This window comes from Bubalus bubalis, chromosome X (genome assembly GCF_019923935.1).
Source record: "Bubalus bubalis isolate 160015118507 breed Murrah chromosome X, NDDB_SH_1, whole genome shotgun sequence".
NCBI lineage: Eukaryota > Metazoa > Chordata > Mammalia > Artiodactyla > Bovidae > Bubalus > Bubalus bubalis.
In genome coordinates this window covers 132,146,088-132,165,110 of record NC_059181.1, presented here as the reverse complement: position 1 = coordinate 132,165,110, position 19,023 = coordinate 132,146,088, and the positions used below count along the sequence as shown (strand labels likewise).

The 19,023-nt window shown below is 39.6% G+C and overlaps 1 protein-coding gene and 1 long non-coding RNA gene across 10 annotated transcripts in view; one reads left to right on the top strand and one right to left on the bottom strand.

Annotated features, from left to right (window-relative positions):
• The window catches only part of TENM1 (teneurin transmembrane protein 1), a 918,261-nt gene that overhangs the window by 817,362 nt on the left and 81,876 nt on the right, over positions 1-19,023 (top strand). The window lies entirely within an intron of this gene.
• LOC123331946 lies at positions 13,221-14,936 on the bottom strand. Its single transcript, XR_006548757.2, has 2 exons — positions 14,802-14,936; positions 13,221-13,451 (listed from the first exon to the last, which is right to left on the bottom strand). It is a non-coding gene; the product is annotated as an uncharacterized LOC123331946 (long non-coding RNA).

Genomic DNA, 19,023 nt, shown 5'->3' with positions numbered 1-19,023 from the left:
GGAACTGAACCCAGGGTTCCCACATTGCAGGCGGATTCTTTACCATCTGAGCCTCCAGGGAAGCCCAAGAATACTGGAGTGGGTAGCCTATCCCTCCTCCAAGGGATCTTCCCGACCCAGGAATGGAACCGGGGCCTCTTGCATTGTGTGAAGTGTGTTGTAAAGCACAGTGCCCAGCATGTAGTGTCTACATGTTAAATATTACCTGCCATTCTGATCAGGCTTGCTCTTTTGTTGCTAATAATAAGGCTGCTTATAATAATGACCCAAATATGGAATAAGTTACTTCGAAAGGAGGCAAGTTTTAAATTATCCTTGTAAGTCAGTCTGAGACTTGATCATTTCTAGGGTAGAAAGGTGCCATAACAAAAGCAGGATTCAAGGTAGAGTGGGATTTGGGGATATGACTGGCTGATCCCTCTGGACCTTGAGATCCAGTACTTCTATTGCTGGTTCTTTCTACATGTTATATTTTGAGGAACCCCCCACAATGACCCACATTACCAAAATTATGCCCTTTAGCAGCCTACATTTTCACCATTAAATTCATTCCATAATGGTTTTCTTCAGAGGTGAACTTCAGTGTTGAGTGCAAGTACTGCCTAGGAGAGCAACAGATTAATCCCTCATTAAAACACGTAAGGCGGGCATTGAGGATGTGGAGCACAGGATGGGTGGGTTGGGATAGATGAGATCACCAGAGGGGGACCAGCCGAAGTGGCAGCCACTTCAGGTGGCACAAGGAAGGGCAGCGCTAGGTATCTAGCAGAACAGCAGCAAAGTGGGGAGAGATGGGAGGATAACGATGATATACTTCTCTGCGGTATTGTCTCCAGTGACGCTTCCACCCCTACATAGCAAGACAGACTGTATGGAATTATGATTCTTCCTCTTTTTACTTGAGATCACTAGCCCCCCAAACTTTCCTTATCACAGCTCCTCAGTGTCACATCTTTCTTATCTGTCCACTTAAGGATCACCTTAGCTAATATAAAGACCCCCCCCCATCAAACAAAAATGACAGAGATCACACACTAACAGACTGCAAATCAGTTAAATCATATTTTGAGTGGTGTATTATGGTAACCTATAAATAACTAATTGCGTAAAATTGCTTTAGTAGTTTCTAGATGGCAGCTTTAATTAAAAGCACCAGAGACATTTAGAAGTTTAGAAATGGATGGCATGTAATTTGCCCTTTTACCAACCGTAAAATGGTAATTAAGGAATTTGATTCACTTCTTCCTATTAAAAGTTTTATGAGAATAGCAAGCTCCTTCTAAATACAATTTCTCTTCAACAGAAGGTAGTACGTTTGCTTTATCAGTCTTCTCCAGCAGGGTAAGGTGTTTAAATGTACAAATTCTTCAGAAGTTAATTAGGAAATTTCTTTCAATGCAAAATGTTTGTTTTTAAGGTTCTAAAACATGATACTATATTAGAGCTAAAGCTTTGATCATGGCCCCATATTGCTCCACCATCAATACAAGATAGCCCAGTAATTTCAAGTTTACCAAATGCATGGTGCTGACTGTAAAATCAAAGAAATGAGGAAGTCATTTCCTGGTGAGTCTAGCATGCTTTGCTGATTCTTGAAGGAATCTGAAATCTGCCATGCATTGACTTCCCAGGGAACCAAGAATATTCACTCCACAACAGAGGAGTCATCAGAAGATGTCTTTAGCTTCATTGATCCTCCAGCCATACTGGATGAATTAGCAGGTGTAGAGTGTAAAACTCAATCAACATGCAAAAGCCCAGATATCTTTGGAAATCCATTATTTTAATATCATCAGGGGCTAAAACACAGCTGGAAATGGAGCCAGGAAACCCACTTTTATTTTATAATTGATCAGTTAATTGCATTTTGGCCACTACAGACCAAAATTTACAGATGGCACCACAGAGGGCATTTCAACCAGCATTTTGGAGGTACTGATGGACAGGGAGGCCTGGCATGCTGCGATTCATGGGGTCGCAAAGAGTCAGACACGACTGAGCGACTGAACTGAACTGAATGACTTCAGTTACATGCACATAAGAAAGACAACTGCTAAGTTTTTGTTTTGTTTTGTTTTTTTTAAGTCAAGCAGTTTCTCAAGCGAACTGAATCTAAGCAGGAAACTTGTAAAGGAGGGGCTGTTTGAAATGTCTTCTCCTTTTTCCTCTTTCGGGGACTCCCTTGGCTAACTCTGAGCCCCCTCCCAAGACAGAAATCCAGGCTTTCCCCTCTCTCACCCTTAGTCAGAGTAGGGTTAGGCATACTGTGGCGTATGTTAAAGGCAGACAACTCCGTGGGAGGAATATTTTATCCTGACATTGTTTACAATTTCCAGTGAATGGTGATAGTAAACACAGATCTGTCATCAATTTCATTATTATTTTCAATATTCCTACCAAAAATGTACTTCCCTTATTGTCAGCTCCAGGACAGGCCATTCCCATAGCCCCCAAACCTTCAGGTATAAGGAAAATACTCACAAAATAATACTCAGTACAAAACTATGTACTGTATACTGCTGCATCTATAACAGTAAAGGGTTGGTTTATACATACAGAGAAAAAAAGATTGAGAGGAAGTTAATCTAAATGTTAGCAATGAGAATTGCTGCATAAGGAATATTGAATGATTTGATTTTTGTTCTCTTGAACTTTCTGAGAATTTATTATTTTGTAATTCAACAAAAGACAAAACATGTTATTTTAAAATACACACACACACACTGTCCTGTCCTATGACTAGTCCCTGAGATTTCAGGTCTCTTTGCTTCCATAAGTGACAGCTCTCCAGAAACCGTCTCAAAGTGCTGATGGTTGTCACTGGGTTGCTCTTAACCAGAGGGGCTGTACTATGAGTCAAGGAAAAAGGCTCTGTGGAAGACTTTGAAGGCCATCCTGGCAGGCCCATAGTAAAAAAAAAAATTATTATATTTATTATTTTTTAAGAAAGAGAAATATAAAGAATACAAAATTAAAACAGCCTATAATCTCACCATCTAGATAAGCCCCATTGATATTGAAACATAAAAATATAAAAGTAATATATGTCTGTGATTTGAAAGTCCAAACTCTATAGAAAAGTTCAGCAAATTCTAGGCTTCTTCACCACAAACATACACACCCCAGTCCCTCTCTTTAAAGTGTTCATAGTTTCTTAAGATTTCTTTGAAATCTTCATATGTATTTTTCCCTTATAAAAGGAATCATATATGCATTAATTTTCACCCTGCTTGTATTGTTTGCTTGTATTTTTTAAGCTCTTTGAAGCATTTTTGAAGCATATACATCTACCTCTGTTTTTAAGAGATATTACATATTATATTACAATATATGGACATGCCATTTATTAAGTAATTTGTTTCTTGATGGACATGTTGGTTTTTTAAATCCTTTATCACTATAGCACTGCATTGAACAACCTCATTCATGTGTTTTGGGCCACTTTTGTGAGTATCTACACCAGATTAATTTTCAACAGTAGTAGATATTACCAAATTGCCCTCTCAAAAGATTGAACACCAGTAGTGTGCAAAGATGCCCATTTTGCCATACCCTCAGCCACACTAAGTATTATTAAACCTTTTAATATATGCCCATCTGATTGGTAGAAAATGGTAGCTTATAGCTTAAATTTTAATTTCTTTAATTATAAATGAGGCTGAATGTCGTTTCATATCTGTTGTGACCATTTGTATTTCTTTTTCAGTAAACTCACTTTCATATCCTCTGCCAGTTTTTATACTGAGCTTTTGATCTTTCTCTTTGGTAAATTAAGAAAAACATCCCTTTGTCTCTCCTACGTGTTGCAAATATTTTCCAAGTTTGTCATTTCTTGTCTTGTAGAAGTTTTCTAATTTTATTTGGTCAGATTTAGCAATATATGTCCTTAAGGTCTCTAAATTCTGTATCCTTCTAGAAATCTTCCTGTAGAAAAGGTATTTTTAAGACAAGTGGGCAAGCCTTTCAATGACCCTTAAATCATATTCTTTGTATATCCCATTTGGGCCCTGTGAAATCTGGAAAACTTAAGAAGTGTTTAGAGTAGTTAAAACCAGAGACTTTGGGATCCGGCAGGTAAGACTGAGCTCAAATTTATTGCCAACCTCTCTGAGCCACTGCTTTCTCATGTTGGAGTAGAGACAGTGCTCCTACCTTCCTTATAGGATTATAGCAGATAAAATGACACAAAATAGGTTAAACCAGTACCTGGTACAGATTAAGTGCTAAATAAAGTATGATGATGAGAAGGAAGATAAGAATTTTTTTTAAAACTAATATAACTGGATTGTCTTCAAGACTAGTAGTAAACATTTTGTTTTCAAAATTGCTTTGCTGTATTCAACTTTTCTGTCAAACTTCATTGATTGGATATACACAGTCCTACTTTAATTCTCTTTGCCTGCAAAATACACTGTCCAACTAAAGGGAGAACTTGCAGCTATGTGTTGTTGTTTTTTTTTTTTTAATACATATTCTTTTTTTTTTTTTAATACATATTCTTTTTTTTTTTTTTAAACTTTACATAATTATATTAGTTTTGCCAAATATCAAAATGAATCCGCCACAGGTATACATGTGTTCCCCACCCTGAACCCTCCTCCCTCGTCCTTCCCCATACCCTCCCTCTGGGTCGTCCCAGTGCACTAGCCCCAAGCATCCAGTATCGTGCATCGAACCTGGACTGGCAACTCGTTTCATACATGATATTTTACATGTTTCAATGCCATTCTCCCAAATCTTCCCACCCTCTCCCTCTCCCACAGAGTCCATAAGACTGTTCTATACATCAGTGTCTCTTTTGCTGTCTCGTACACAGGATATTTAGAGAGAGGTGCTGAAGGGAGCTTGGTGAAGAAAAGTGTATAGGAAATCACAAGTACACATGTGCATAAGGAGACATACTAGGCTGACAGTACACTATACAAAATGGGAACAACCTTCCCTGGTGGCTCAGACAGTAAAGAATCTGCCTGCAATGCAGGAGACACAGGTTCAATCCCTAGGTCAGGAAGATCCCCCGGAAAAGGGAATGGCTACCCACTCTAGTATTCTTGCCTGGGAAATCCCATGGACAGAGGAGCCTGGTGGGCTACAGTCCATGGGGTTGCAAGAATCAGAGACCACTGAGTGACTAACACTTTCACTTTCACAGTATAAAAAGGGGGAACAACCTAACAATCCATCAATCAGGTTTACTCAAATGATGGAATATATATAGCAGTAAAAATGAATTAACTAGATGCCCGTGTAAAAGCATTAATAGTCACAAAACATAAGGTTGCATGAATGAAAGAGAAAATTGCAAAAGAATATATATGATGTTATATCATTAGCATATTTTTGTGGTTAAAATATACAAAACAGAAATTTACCATTTTTTGGGGGGGGAAGCACTGTGTGGTTTTCAGGATCTTAGTTCTCCAACAAGGGATTGAATACCAGCCCAGTGAGTAAAAACGTGGAGTCCTAACCACTGGAGCAGGGAATTCTCCCATTTTGACCATTTTTAAGTTACAATTTTGAGGCATTAAGTAGATTCACGTTGTTGTGCAGCCATCACCACCATCCATCTCCTACATAAATTTTTGAAGCATAGAAACAACACTATATATTATTTTTTGACATATACATATATAGAGAATGTATAAAAACATGCAAAGAAATGACACACACAAACTGCAGACTAGTACTTACCTCCAGGGAGGGAAGGGTAAAGGGAACAGAGATAAAAGACATGGGTTTTGCCTGTTCTCACAACATTTTCTTTTTTTTTAAGAGATACAGGAAGCAAATATTAACACCTCTTAAATTGGGGTGGTAGGTGCACGGCAGTTTGTAATGATTTTCTGAGTTGTCTTCCATTTGAAATCTTTCATAAATTAAAACAATGTTAAGTCAGAAGTTGGGCTTAGAAAACAACTTTCAAATTTATACCTGATAATTCCATTTTAAAAAGTGTTTGATTGATTTAAATAAGGCTTTCACTCATAGAGACAGTGTTCAAAATATTTAACAACCTCTAAGGCACAGGAACCAACATATCAGAATATGCACCAGCGCTGTCCCTGAAGTAGAGTCTTTCGGGACCCCTGCAGTGGCCAGTATTAACTCCTTATGTTCTGAACTGATTGCATTTGAGGATCTTCCATTAGCTACGGAGCTCACCAACACATCTAGTGTGTGTCTGTAGGTGGAGTTCCCTAAATGGCTGACATTGAACTTCCTCAATATTAAAGACCCTTTGATGTAATGAGTCAGCTGTATTGTTGACCAAAGAAAGTCACTGTTTCCTTGGGAGTGAGTCCTGGCCCATTTAAAGTTTCCCTCTGAGGAATCAAAGGCTTAATAATTCAAATGTGAGGTTATCTTCAAGCCCCAAATATCAAAGCCTAGCCAGAAAGGCCCAGTGTTATTTGCTCTATTTTCCTTCCAGTTTCGTTTGCTAGCTATTCCATTTGGTTTTTCAAAAGGCTTGTTAGACTGTGTAATAGGTTTTGGGGGAAAGGAAGGTGAGTGGGTGCCCTATTTTACCAGTGTTTACTCAGGAAAGAAAGCTGATCACAGCAGTAATTTCCCTTAGTGGGCAGGAATCATTCCTCATTCTGGAAGACATCTCTAACCCAAGGGAATTAAAGCCATGGTAGTGGATTAATAGATCTGCTCCCCCTACTTCTCCCCCCGCCCCAAGTCAAAGAGCCACCAGAATGTCTTCTACCAAGACTGCCTACTTTGGTTTCTATAATCTTTTCTGTGTACTCTTGAACAAAGTCACACCAGAACTGTAGGCAGGCAATTGTCCCAGCCCTACCTTAGGACCTCAAAAGTGCCTCCCACCTTTCCCAGAGTGGGAAAACTGGCAGCATTTCTGGGGAGAGAGGTTCGAATAACGGCTACTTCTAAATCTTCTTATTTTAGCCTGTTAGGCTTAAATTTTTGAGAAACCAGAGATCAACATCTAGCACCCTCAAAATCTTGATGTTGTCGAGGGGTGGGGTTGTTCACTTTTGTTTTTTGTTTGTTAGGTTGTTGTTGTTTACTAATACTGGGCACTATTTTATTTCCCAAACATATCTGGTCTAGTTTTAACAGTATGACTTTATTTAAATAATTTATTTGCCAAATAATACAATTATGTAAAGTTTAAAAATAAAATAAAATTTAAAAAAAATAATAAATAATTTATTTGAATTTTTTTAAATTATTCAATTAACACGTTACCAAAACCACTGCCTTCTGAATTGGCCCAAAAGTGATATCTTCTTAGTTCTAGGAAATGCTAGCTATATTTTGAACAGTGGCATTAAGGAACCTTTGCAGTTGTAAAATGTTGTCTGGAAGTATTTGTAAATGCCTCTGTTTCCTTTTATTTTACCTTCTTTATTAGACTCACTGACTGTTATGAATTTGTTTTTTTCTAATTGCTCAAATCATTCTCTTTTTTAATATAGACCTTAGTCATTTATTATTCTATAAACACACAGGAACTATGCTAAATGCTTTCATCAAATATGGCAACCATCTCTTGTTACAACAAAGATCTGGCCATCAAGCAGGTGTCCAGAGGTGCCATCATCTTAATATTTTCAACACATTTGTGTGTGTGTGTGTGTGTGCGCGCGCGCGCGCGTGCGCACACACACGCTCAGTTACATAGTCATGTCTGACTCTCTGCAACTCCATGGACTGCAGCCCGCCAGGCTCCTCTGCCCATGGAATTTTCCAGGCAGTGGGTTGCCATTTCATACTCCATGGAATAATTCCCAACCCAGGAACTGAGCTGGCTCTCTTGCATCTCCTTCATTGGCAGGCATATTCTTTACTGCTGCTGCTGCTGCTAAGTCACTTCAGTTGTGTCTGACTCTGTGCGACCCCATAGACGCGCCACCTAACTAGTGTCAATGAGACACTAGTGTCAGTGAACCACTATGCTCTTTATAACACTCCCACTGATTTTAGCTACTCTGTCAGACCCATGTCATGCTCCTGGTATATCTTATCAGGAAAAGAGCCATGTTCACTGACCTTCACTGTTTTGTTAAGCTTTTCAACAGCAGACAATCTGGTCTGCATTGGGCAATTTGAAAATTATAAGTGGAGTAAAAAGGCTTGATCCCTGCCTGCGAGTGAAATATGATCTGGTTGGGGAGACAAGAGAGGAATCACTCAAGGAGACAGTAATCAACTTTAGGTTGTGTGATGCAAACTGTAAGCACTGGAGTGGCTCAGAGAATGGAGAGCTGGGTGGGATTTGGAGAAAAGGGAAGAGGAGAATGAGCAGAAGGGAGAAGATCTGTAAGAAAGAAAAGGAATCTGAAAAAGGACAGGACACATGGGTAAAGAAAAACTGGGAACAGATTCTAACCTGTCTTCCTGATAGGTTAGGAAAATTTAAAAATGAATGACATCAATGCACAAGGCAAAGAAGTAAGAAAGGGTAGGGCTGTCGAGAACAAAGAGGCATCGTAAGTGAGAAACGAATGACTCAGCTCTTCCTACAAGGGTTGGGGTGATCTTGAAATGGATTTGTTAAAATGGCCCTATCTCAGTATGTAAAATGCATTCTTAAGTGTAGTGAAAAAGCTTCACATTCTTAGTTACAGGCCAAACTTGAGATTTGCAACCTAATGGCATATACCTGTTGTGATCCTCATTCATACTCACTTGTATCGGTGGAATAATATCTCTTCTGAGAGGCTCAGATTTCCACCATCAGACAAGACCAATGAAATTGACATCACTGACAAGGAAGTATCTCCGTCAAGGTATTTGCAAGTCTTGCAGATTATGATTATTGAGACTAGACTTGGCACCGTGTCTTAAAAGATGAGTAGGGGAGCCACTGGCTTCCCCAGTGGCTCAGGTGGTAAAGAACCTTCCTGCCAATGCAGGAGATGCAAAGAGATGCAGGTTCAAACCCTTTTGGGAAGATCCCCTGAAGTAGGAAATGGCAATCCACTCCAGTATTCTTGCCTGGGAAATCCCATGGACAGAACAGCCTGGTGGGCTACAGTCCATAGGGTCGCAAAGAGTCAGACAGGACTGAGCGCACAATACACACACAGGATCTGGATACTAGGAGAAGAAAAGGGTATTTCCAGGCACAGGAATAGTGCAGACAAATATGTGGTGATGGGAAAGTGAAAGATGTATTTCAGAATAGACCACTCTGACTGGAAAAGTAGCACAGAACCCTATACAGACTGATGGTCACCACCAGCATGGAGGAGATGCTGAGAGAACTACGCAGAGGGTTCCTGCCATCTAAGTGCTGAAGGAGGTCATCATGTAACAGATAAACTGAAACACGATGCCAGAAAACTCACAGTTAACAAAAACAGAAGTATTAACAGCACTTGTGGTAGCCTTTCAAAAAGATTTCACAGACTATTCTGTTCTGATGTTATTTTATTTGGTCTTTACAGTAATCCACTGATGTGTGCAGCTCGGCTTTTCGCCTCACCATTAGACAAAAACAAAACCCCAAAGACTGGGAGATTATATAAATGTTTGAAAGTCAGAGGCAGTCTCACAACAGGAGCTCCTAGCTTCTACCCCCAGACTCATTCTTCCTCCTCTCACAGCTCTCCTGAACATGGCTGGGTGATTGAACTTGGAGGAAAAAAGGTGCGGAAATGGCCTTGGAAACCCCAATCTCGATCAAGATAAGGCCAGAGATGTCACCAGCCCCCTTTGAACAACAAATCCCGATTTTTTCACTCCCTTTCAATGTAACCTTCTTCTGCACACAGAGTGTCAAACTTGTAGGCCAGAGCATGGAAAACAAATAAGTCCAAAAGTTGTCTCATCAGACTCCTGCTTTGCTTCATTTTTTTCTTTTACTCACCTATCATATTTGTGTTTGTTTATGTTCTAATCATGTATTTTTGGTGGAGTCTAACCAGATGGTCCTCCTGAGTACCTCTTTAAACTTCATTTCAAAGGTTTGAAAATTGTATTCACAGAGTGTTCATCATTCTGCTTTACCTTTGACAAATGATTGTCTACCACTTCTGACTTCGTGAACTCCTCTTCTAGCATTAGCTTCATTAGTCAAGATATACGGGTGTTGGAAGAATTTTAAATGGGCCTTCCATGTTGTCTTTGAATAGGTACTCCAAGCAAATAATTATCCTACAGAAATTTTCATTCTTCTTGAGTTAGCCCACTGTTGTGAATAGTAAGCACTGTCAGACTTAATTCCTCATTTCCTCCTTTAATTGAGTATTCAGGCTAAGGTATTCTACTTACTTTGCCTTTTTTATCAGAACCTCTTGGTCGTTTACATATCTTGAAAGAGACTCATTTTCCCCCAGAGTGAAACAACTGCAATTAGTTTTTTGCTGGTCCATGGGCAATAAGTGAACTTTCCTCCTCGGGCTAATTGTTCATATAAAGTTCTTGTGCGGTGGTTTGTTTCCTTAGGATGACCGAGGCATTTCCTCAAATTGTATCTAAGAAGTGTCCCAGATGTACTTGCTTGATATTTGAAGAATTTTTTAAGCAGGAGATATAAAATATTCAGTTCGTGTCCCATCAACCTCATTTATCCCATATGTACTGATTCCCCCGAAATCTGAACTTGCAGGCATTTTTGAGCAAGAAGTCTAGCACAAAAATAAAACATGAGGTACTCATTTCAACTTGAACTAGAACCATCTACTTAACCAGTTGCTCACACACACACACACACCTCTATAAAGCAAGGAAAAAAATAACTCACACTATCCTTAGAGTCTGACGTCACTGTGAAATGTTGAGACACCAGTACCACCCCCAGCACAGGGTCTCCCTGAGCCAGTTGCAGAGCTTGGGGCTTCATTTATTTGATCCTCTGGATGAAAGCTTTAGTCATCTTGTAAAAGCTTGAAGGCCTTAACACCGATAGCTCAGTACTGCCGTATTTCCCCTCAGCTAACAAAATTATTTTCAACCACTGCCTTCTGTCTGTGGTGAATCTAACATAGGGCCTTCTGCCCGGGCAAGGTTTATAGAATGCTTTTTGGACTTAAAGCTTCTATGTCTGTCTGACCTAGAAGAGCCTAAAATTTTGAAGCAGAACCATGTGGAAATCTTTGTTTATGGTTCTAAGGCTGAGAAAAGTCACTTTCAGAAAGAATTAGAGCAACAACTGAGCAATTAGGACACCACTTAGCACAACCATAATACTTCATCCTCTTCAGTTTTAGTCGTTCAGTCATATTCAACTCTTTGCGACCCCATGGACTGTAGCCCACTAGGCTCCTCTGTCCAGGGGATTATGCAGACAAGAGTACTGGAATGGGTAGCCATTCCCTTTTACAGGGAATCTTCCCAAGCCAGGGATTGAACCCAGGTCTCCTGCCTTGCAGGCAGATTCTTTACCAGCTGAGCCAGCAGGGAAGCCTCTTCAAAGGGCTCTCATTTCATTGGCTCTTGTGAGCTTCACACCATTTAACAATGTGAATGGGTAGTGGGTAGGCTGTGGGTTGGGAAGTCAAGACAAGTCCTACAACTAATCTATCCCAGGTCAGCCTGAAGCCCAGATCCCCTGATGTGACCCTTCAGCCAGTGTTCTCTCTGCTTTCCCTTATGTGGTCCAGAGTGAAGCAAATTAAGGTGAAATCTTGAGACACTGCTGTTTTTTTAGAACTCCTAAGATTAGAGCAAGGTTGGCAGAGATCATAAGATCATAAACCCAAAGTTGTGTTGATACAGTAGAGTGGATTTGCAGGGAACCTGAGCTATTCAGTGTAGCTGTCTACATGGACCAAATTCATTTTCAGTTAATTTTTTAAAATATTTATTTATTTGATGCTGGAGATGGTGTGAAGGAAAGAGAACCCTCTTACACTGTTGGTGGGAATGCAAACTAGTACAGCCTCTATGGAGAACAGGGTGGAGAGTCCTTAAAAAACTGGAAATAGAACTGCCATATGACCCCTATGGAGAGCAGGGTGGAGAGTCCTTAAAAAACTGGAAATAGAACTGCCATATGACCCAGCAATCCCCCTGCTGGGCATACACACCGAGGAAACCAGAATTGAAAGAGACATGTATATCCCAATGTTCATTGCAGCACTGTTTACAATATCTAGGACATGGAAGCAGTCTAGATGTCCACTGGCAGATGAATGGATAAGAAAGTTGTGGTACATATACACAATGGAATATTACTCAGCTATAAAAAAAATATATTTGAGTCAGTTCTAATGAAGTGAATGAAACTGGAGCCTATTATACAGAGTGAAGTAAATCAGAAAGAAAAACACCAATACAGTATATTAATGCATATATATGAAATTTAGAAAGATGGTAATGACGACCCTATATGCAAGACAGCAAAAAGACACAGATGTAAAGAACAGACTTTTGGACTCTGGGGAGAAGGCGAGGGTGGGATGACTTGAGAGAATAGCATTGAAACATGTATATTACCATATATGAAATAGATAACCAGTCCAAGTTCAATGCATGAAACAGGGCACTCAAAACCGGTGCACTGGGACAACCCGCGGGATGAGATGGGGAGGGGGGTGGAAGGGGGGTTAGGACAGGGGAGACACATGTACACCCATGGCTGACTCATGTCAATGTATGGCAAAAACCACCACAATATTGTAAACTAATTAGCTTCCAATTAAAATAAATTAATTAATTATATATATTTATTTATTTGGCTGTGCCGGGTCTTAGTTGCGACATGCAAACTCTGAGTTGTAGCACGTGGGATCTAGTTCCCTGACCAGGGATTGAACCTGGGCCCACTGCATTGGGAATATGGAGTCTTAGCCACTAGACCACCAGAGAAGTCCCACATCTGCCAGTGATTTGATCCATGGTCCTTATTGATATCATGGCATGTTTTATTTGGTTCAAAATAGATGTGCTTCATTATCAATGTGTGACAATTAAGTCTATAATTCAGCAAGATTTATTGAACATTTGTGCCCAGGTCTACTGGATTTGTTGAGATATAAAACTAAAGCATCAAATCTAGTTCTTGCCCTCAAGGAGCTTATTGCCTACACAGAGTGTGATTGAAGAATTCACATTAAAAAAAAAAAATGCTTCCATAGGTTAGAAAACAGAGACCAGAAAGAAGTGGAGTTTGCAGAGAAGGCTTCCTGGAAGAGAAACATCTCATAAAAGCCTTATAAGATGAACAGGGTTTGAGCTGGTGGTTGGTGAATGTAATAGTGAGGCCAAGCAAACAACTATAGATTCCACACACACAAAATCTCAATAGCTTAACAACATAGTAATTTATTTCTTGCTCACATCACAGTCCAATAAACGTTTCCTGTGGGACTGGAGAAATCCCCACTCCTAGCAGTGACTCTGGAACCAGGCTCCTCATCCAGAAGCTCACCAATCCCTTAGGCTCGGAGTCCTCCACTGGGCACTCTGTATCCAGCCAACCAGCCTAGGGGGAGGGGTGCTCTATAGAGGAGCTCAGCAGAAGTTTTTATCACCTAAAAACCACAGGGGGCCAGGTTTAGAACTAGCATATATTCTTTCTTCCTACACCTAACTGCAGAGGAGGCTGGGAAACATTATCTAGTTCTGTTCTCAGAAAAATAAATAGGATGATCCAAATACATAGCACTGTCTCTGTCATACTAAAGAGGGAGTTTTGCAAAACCAATACAATATTGTAAAGTAATTCGCCTCCAATTAAAATAAATAAATTTAAATTAAAAAAAAGTAAAGAGGTAGTTTTCTGAAGGAAGGATGAAGAAGACAAGGGTGGCAGAGCAAGAGAAAGTCAAATTCAGCTTGGACAATTTTCTGGTTTAATTTGACAAAATTTGATGAACTTGTCACAAATTCTGAGCTTTGATCTTGGTGGGAACAAAAGAAGGTTCATTCTTAGCAAGTATTATATCACTAGCCATCCACTCATCATTTTCCCGTGATGACAGTCATAGCTAGATTTGATTATCTTTGTTTTCTCAGCACTTAGAAACCAGGACATAACTTTTTAAAAATAGAATTCACTGTTTTAGAGCAGTTTCAGGTTCACAGAAAAATTAAGCATAATCCTTATACCCTGAAACCAATCTGTCTGATACTCTTAATAGTGGAAACATGCTATTATACTTTTGTCCAAACTCAGACTATGTCCAACAGTGAGAGTGAGCCCTAATGTAAACTGGTTTTTAGGTGATAATGATTTGTCAACGTGGGTTCATTAATTGTAACAGACTTACCAGTCTGCTGCAGGACCTTGATAGTGGGAGAGGTTTGGGGGGTGGGTAGAGGAGGCTGGGGGTAAATGGGAAATCTCTGTATCAGTACATAACTTTTCATGGCTGTGCTGTACTGGTTATTAGATTTATTCTAGGCTCATGGATCTTGTCTGCTCACAGCCTCTTCACTGACAATATATTCCTCCTGATTGTCCTCTAGCAAGCAGCATAAATTGGCAACTCAGGGAATAAATCCAGTTCAAAGATATGATTCATTTGGCCCACACTGTGTCTTTATTTAAAAATAAATAAATGTTGAGTGCATTTAGGTAGGACATGCTGTCTTTAGTTAACCTTTGTTTCCCTAGAACCTGTATAATCTAACACCTGACCTAACTTACTAACTTATGTCACCCACCTGTTCCCTGATGATATATGAGTTTGTGACCCTTGTTTTTGAGGTCTCCTTTTTATTTACTAGATCATAAATAATAGTCAAGTTACCAAAGTCCCCATCACACGGAAACTAATTTCATGAGACTCACCAGCTCTACAGGAATGAAGCCACAGAATACCTTTGAAGAATAATCCTAAAGAGGTCCAAGAGATCTACAGAAATAACAGAATTCTTACCATTTGAAAGAAGGGTCATGGTTCACTCTGACAATCTAACAAAAGCAATGGAACATCTTCTTATGGTGATACTCATACACAAAACATTTTGTAGATAATTTCATGGAGTTCTTTGATCCTCTGAAACAAGTCTGTACACTGCCCCTGTGATAAAGTGATTGATAGCCCCATTTAGGCTTCTTGGGATAGTGATGAAAAGAATGGACATTAAAGTCAGACAAACAAGGACTAAATCTAGCATTTTCTGGGTAGGCAACCTGGAGTTAGTCATTTGACCTCTGAACATCTGTTTCCTGACATGTATTAAGTAAGTGAAAGTTATTCAGTAGTCGTGTCTGACTCTTTGTGGCCCCATGGACTATACCGTCCACGGAATTCTCCAGGCCAGAATACTGGAGTGGGTAGCCTTTCCCTTCTCCAAGGATCTTCCTAACCCAGGGACCGAACCCAGGTCTCCCACATTGCAGGCAAATTCTTTACCAGCTGAGCCACAAGGGAAGCCCAAGAATACTGGAGTGGGTAGCCTATCCCTTCTCCAGTGGATCTTCCTGACCCAGGAATCAAACCGGGGTCTCCTGCATTGCAGGCGGTTTCTTTACCAACTGAGCTATCAGGGAAGCCCTGACATGTAATAGGTGCAAAATAAATCCTGAATAAATTAATAAGTGAGGAGAAAAACAGCTTTCTCAGTAAACTTTTAGGAAAATAGTGGTGGTGGAGGTGAGAGAGTTCTTCATTCACTCTGCCTTGCCCTGAAGGCTCAAGCTTTGAGAGGATCAGAAGCCGCAAAAGAGAAGACAAATGACCTTACCTGTCTTTCCCTCAATCACAATTCTTGGTCAACTGGCCCACCTATCTTATAATGTCTCTGAGTGCCTTCTGAGTCTTGAAAGAAAAGACATATCAGTCTGAATGCTTATCATTTTTAATTTGCATTTAAATTCCTTGGAAATTGACCTTTACTGTTTAGAATATACTGTAACTTTTTTTTATTAAATAGTCATGTGATTAAATACCTCACACTGTTCTCTAGTCATGTAATGTTACAGTAAGTTTATTAGAATCTCTTCTTGAGGAACTCCCATTCTCATTGTTAACCACACAGTGAAATCATCTCAGCTGGTCATTAAGCTCTGCTTCCTTCCAACCCTAGTAACATCCAGATATGTGTAATCTCTCCAAGTTCTAGAAGCTCCATTTAGTGTCTACCTAGCAAGATCACTTAATAGGCTTATTGTGCAGAAGTAACTTGGCCCTTTCCGATCCCAGTAGGTAATTATAAGTGGACAGTTGTTAGATCAATTGGGAAATGGACTTTTCTGCTTAGTTGAGAATTGCCTTATAGACCACACATATGATGCCAATTTTCAGAGAATTGAAATGCACATAAACAAAGCAAAATATTTTAATCTCTCTTTGATTTAAAGGGCACTTTACAACCTCCTGGTTAATGTCAGCTACACAATTCGGTCCTCTCAGTATTGGAGATTTAGCTGATGCCATATTTGCACTTAAGATATTTGCTGAAAGTTTATTTTGATCATTTACCTCTGTCATAAAATTAAAGAGCAGATTGTGGCAGGGGAAAAAAAGCAGTATTTCAGTTTTCTGGTTGCTAGGGCTATAGATGGAGAGAATTTTATGACTACTTTCCAAAGCTTATATCGCGCAAGAAGGTTCATTTTTAATACAGAAATAATAAAAATGTAGGTGGCCTCAACAGCTGTAATTTTTATAAATTAAATACAGAGATGCCTTCTGCCAACATTTGAAATTGGCATTCTGCACAGCCCAAAACTCTGATCTTCGCTGTTATCTAATTTGGGATTTTAGCTACTATTTCCAGGCTATTAACCTCCACATCTGGACTCCTAGTGATACCACATCAGGCAGCCCCTACTGCTTCACTATCGATCAGCAGCAGCCTCTTCCCCAACAGGTGATAAATTTATTAGTAACTATCCAGGCTGCCCCAGCTTTAGGCAATTGCCTTCTTAAGAATTATAGTATTTATTCATTGGAGGATAATAAGACAAGAGAAGAAGTCAAATACTTTCGCCCGTTAATTTGCAGCTGTTTCATATAGAGCTATGCTTCACAGAGAAAAGAGCCTGCAGTTCAGATATAATGTCCCCTACTTTGCATAAGACACTGTGAATAATTTTTTTTTACAAGATGCACTTTATTTATGAGCAGTTTCCTCCATAGAAAGAGCTGGTTAGGGCTTAATGCTGATGAATGGAGACAGCACCATTCACACTTCCAGGTTATGGTCTGTCAGTGCTTTCATTATATGCACTAATTTACAAGGATTTATTTATTTTCTTACAAATGTAAAAATGTGCTCCAAGCTAAACATGCTGTCTGGGCGCCTGAGTGCAGTGCTTTCCTTGGTGGGGTTGGGGTGGGGTGGGGACTCAGCTGTCTTGTCTTGTTCTTCCCACCGCCACCCCCACCCACCCTGCATCACCGCCAAACCTTGTGGTAATAGCACAGATCTCTGCGTTTTTGCTTGCTCTAAAAATGAATCCTGGTTAACATTTTAAACCCTGGAAGTGATTTTCTCAGTGCCTGTTTAAATCCATTCTCATTCAAAGACTGTGCCTTCCATTGTGTTTTAAGTGCTAATGAAAACCCTGTCAAGTAAGCACAGCAAGGGACATGACCCTTGGAACAAATTATGCCCACAACATTGGGTAACAAATTTTGGAAAGCTGGGTATAACTATATCAAAATCTGAAAGTCATATGGATTCTGCAAGATCTTGCTGGCCCCAGATGGCTTTATGTGATCTGAAATCACTCACATCCCCATCTCCAAAGAATAAAACTTAAGATATACTGGGCATGAGCCACCGCCTCCCACTCAGTCTAACAAACAGTAGTAGATCATACTGCATCATCAGCATCCCTGGGCTATAAGAATACTCATTATGTGAGATGACCCCTCCCCCCACCCTCCTGCCAAGTAATGGCAGAAATAATTCTCTTTTTTCTTGCCTGTGATTTCATTTGGTTTTTAACCTCAGTGAAAATTAAAAACCCCTTAAACTTCGCCAGTGAAGAGTTTGTAAAACTAATTGTTTGAGGAATTTGTGTGTGGGGGTTGGTTGGTGTAGGAAAATGAGAGGAAATGAAAATATGCACATATAAAATATGCCTAGATGCCTTAAAAAAAACTATTGCACAGTCCCTCAAAACTCTTTCTACTATTTCTTTTTCAACTCCAAATGTCAGTATAACCCAATTAAATTTAATTAAAGAACCTCCAAAAAAGGAGTATTTTGGAATTTGGACAGTGATAAAAGAAATTACTACACAAATATATGAAAGGAGAATATCCTACAAACCGTCAGCCAAATAAGCCCTGGAGGCCAACAGTAAGTATTTAATAAGCCTCATCTGTGGAGTTCAGCTGAGATGTACAGAGAGAAAGCAGTTCAGTGTTTAGAAGTCCACAAAAATTAAAAGTGGGAAAACAATGTAAGTCCAAGATTATCCTCCCCAGAGCAGGACAAACTCCACCTTCTGATGGGGATGAAGAGTGTAGTCGTCAAGAAACAGAATTGTCCACCCTGATGTCAGCATCAAGACGTATGTTCCTGTATTGCTAGTTTCTGTAGGAATACACTTATTTCTCTATACCTTTTGGGAATCTGTTTCAATTTTCAGGGATTTGATTCTCCAAGTTTATCACCTCCCAGTTAGAGCGACACTGAGTCTTACTGTCCATGTACATGGGTTCTTTGTCCTTTGATTCTTATAGAACTTGCACAGTGTTGGATGTGATTTCATAGACTTGAAGCATATCTACTCTTAGCCTTTCTCTCTCCAGACTTGATTCTTGATCTCTCAATCCATCCTTTTATGACAGCCAAATTTCCAAGTTCACATTCAGTGATGTTGTATACAGAAGCCATAGAAGGTGATCCCAAATCACAGTCCTGCCACACACCAGAGCAAGCATTCAAGAAATTGATTTTGATAAAACACAAAAATAAAAAGCAAAGATACTCCTTGGTTCATCTTCAGTCCAGATATTCTGGAGATGAAAGAAATGTTCATGTACCGTCATCCTTTGACCTGCCCCAGTCTTAAAAGTGTTTTATTAAAAAAAAAAAACAAACACCTCCTTAAAGGTCTTTGTTGAAAGTGAAAATGTTAGTCATTCAGTTGTGTCCAACTCTTTGTGACCCCATGGACTATAGCCCATCAGGTTCTTC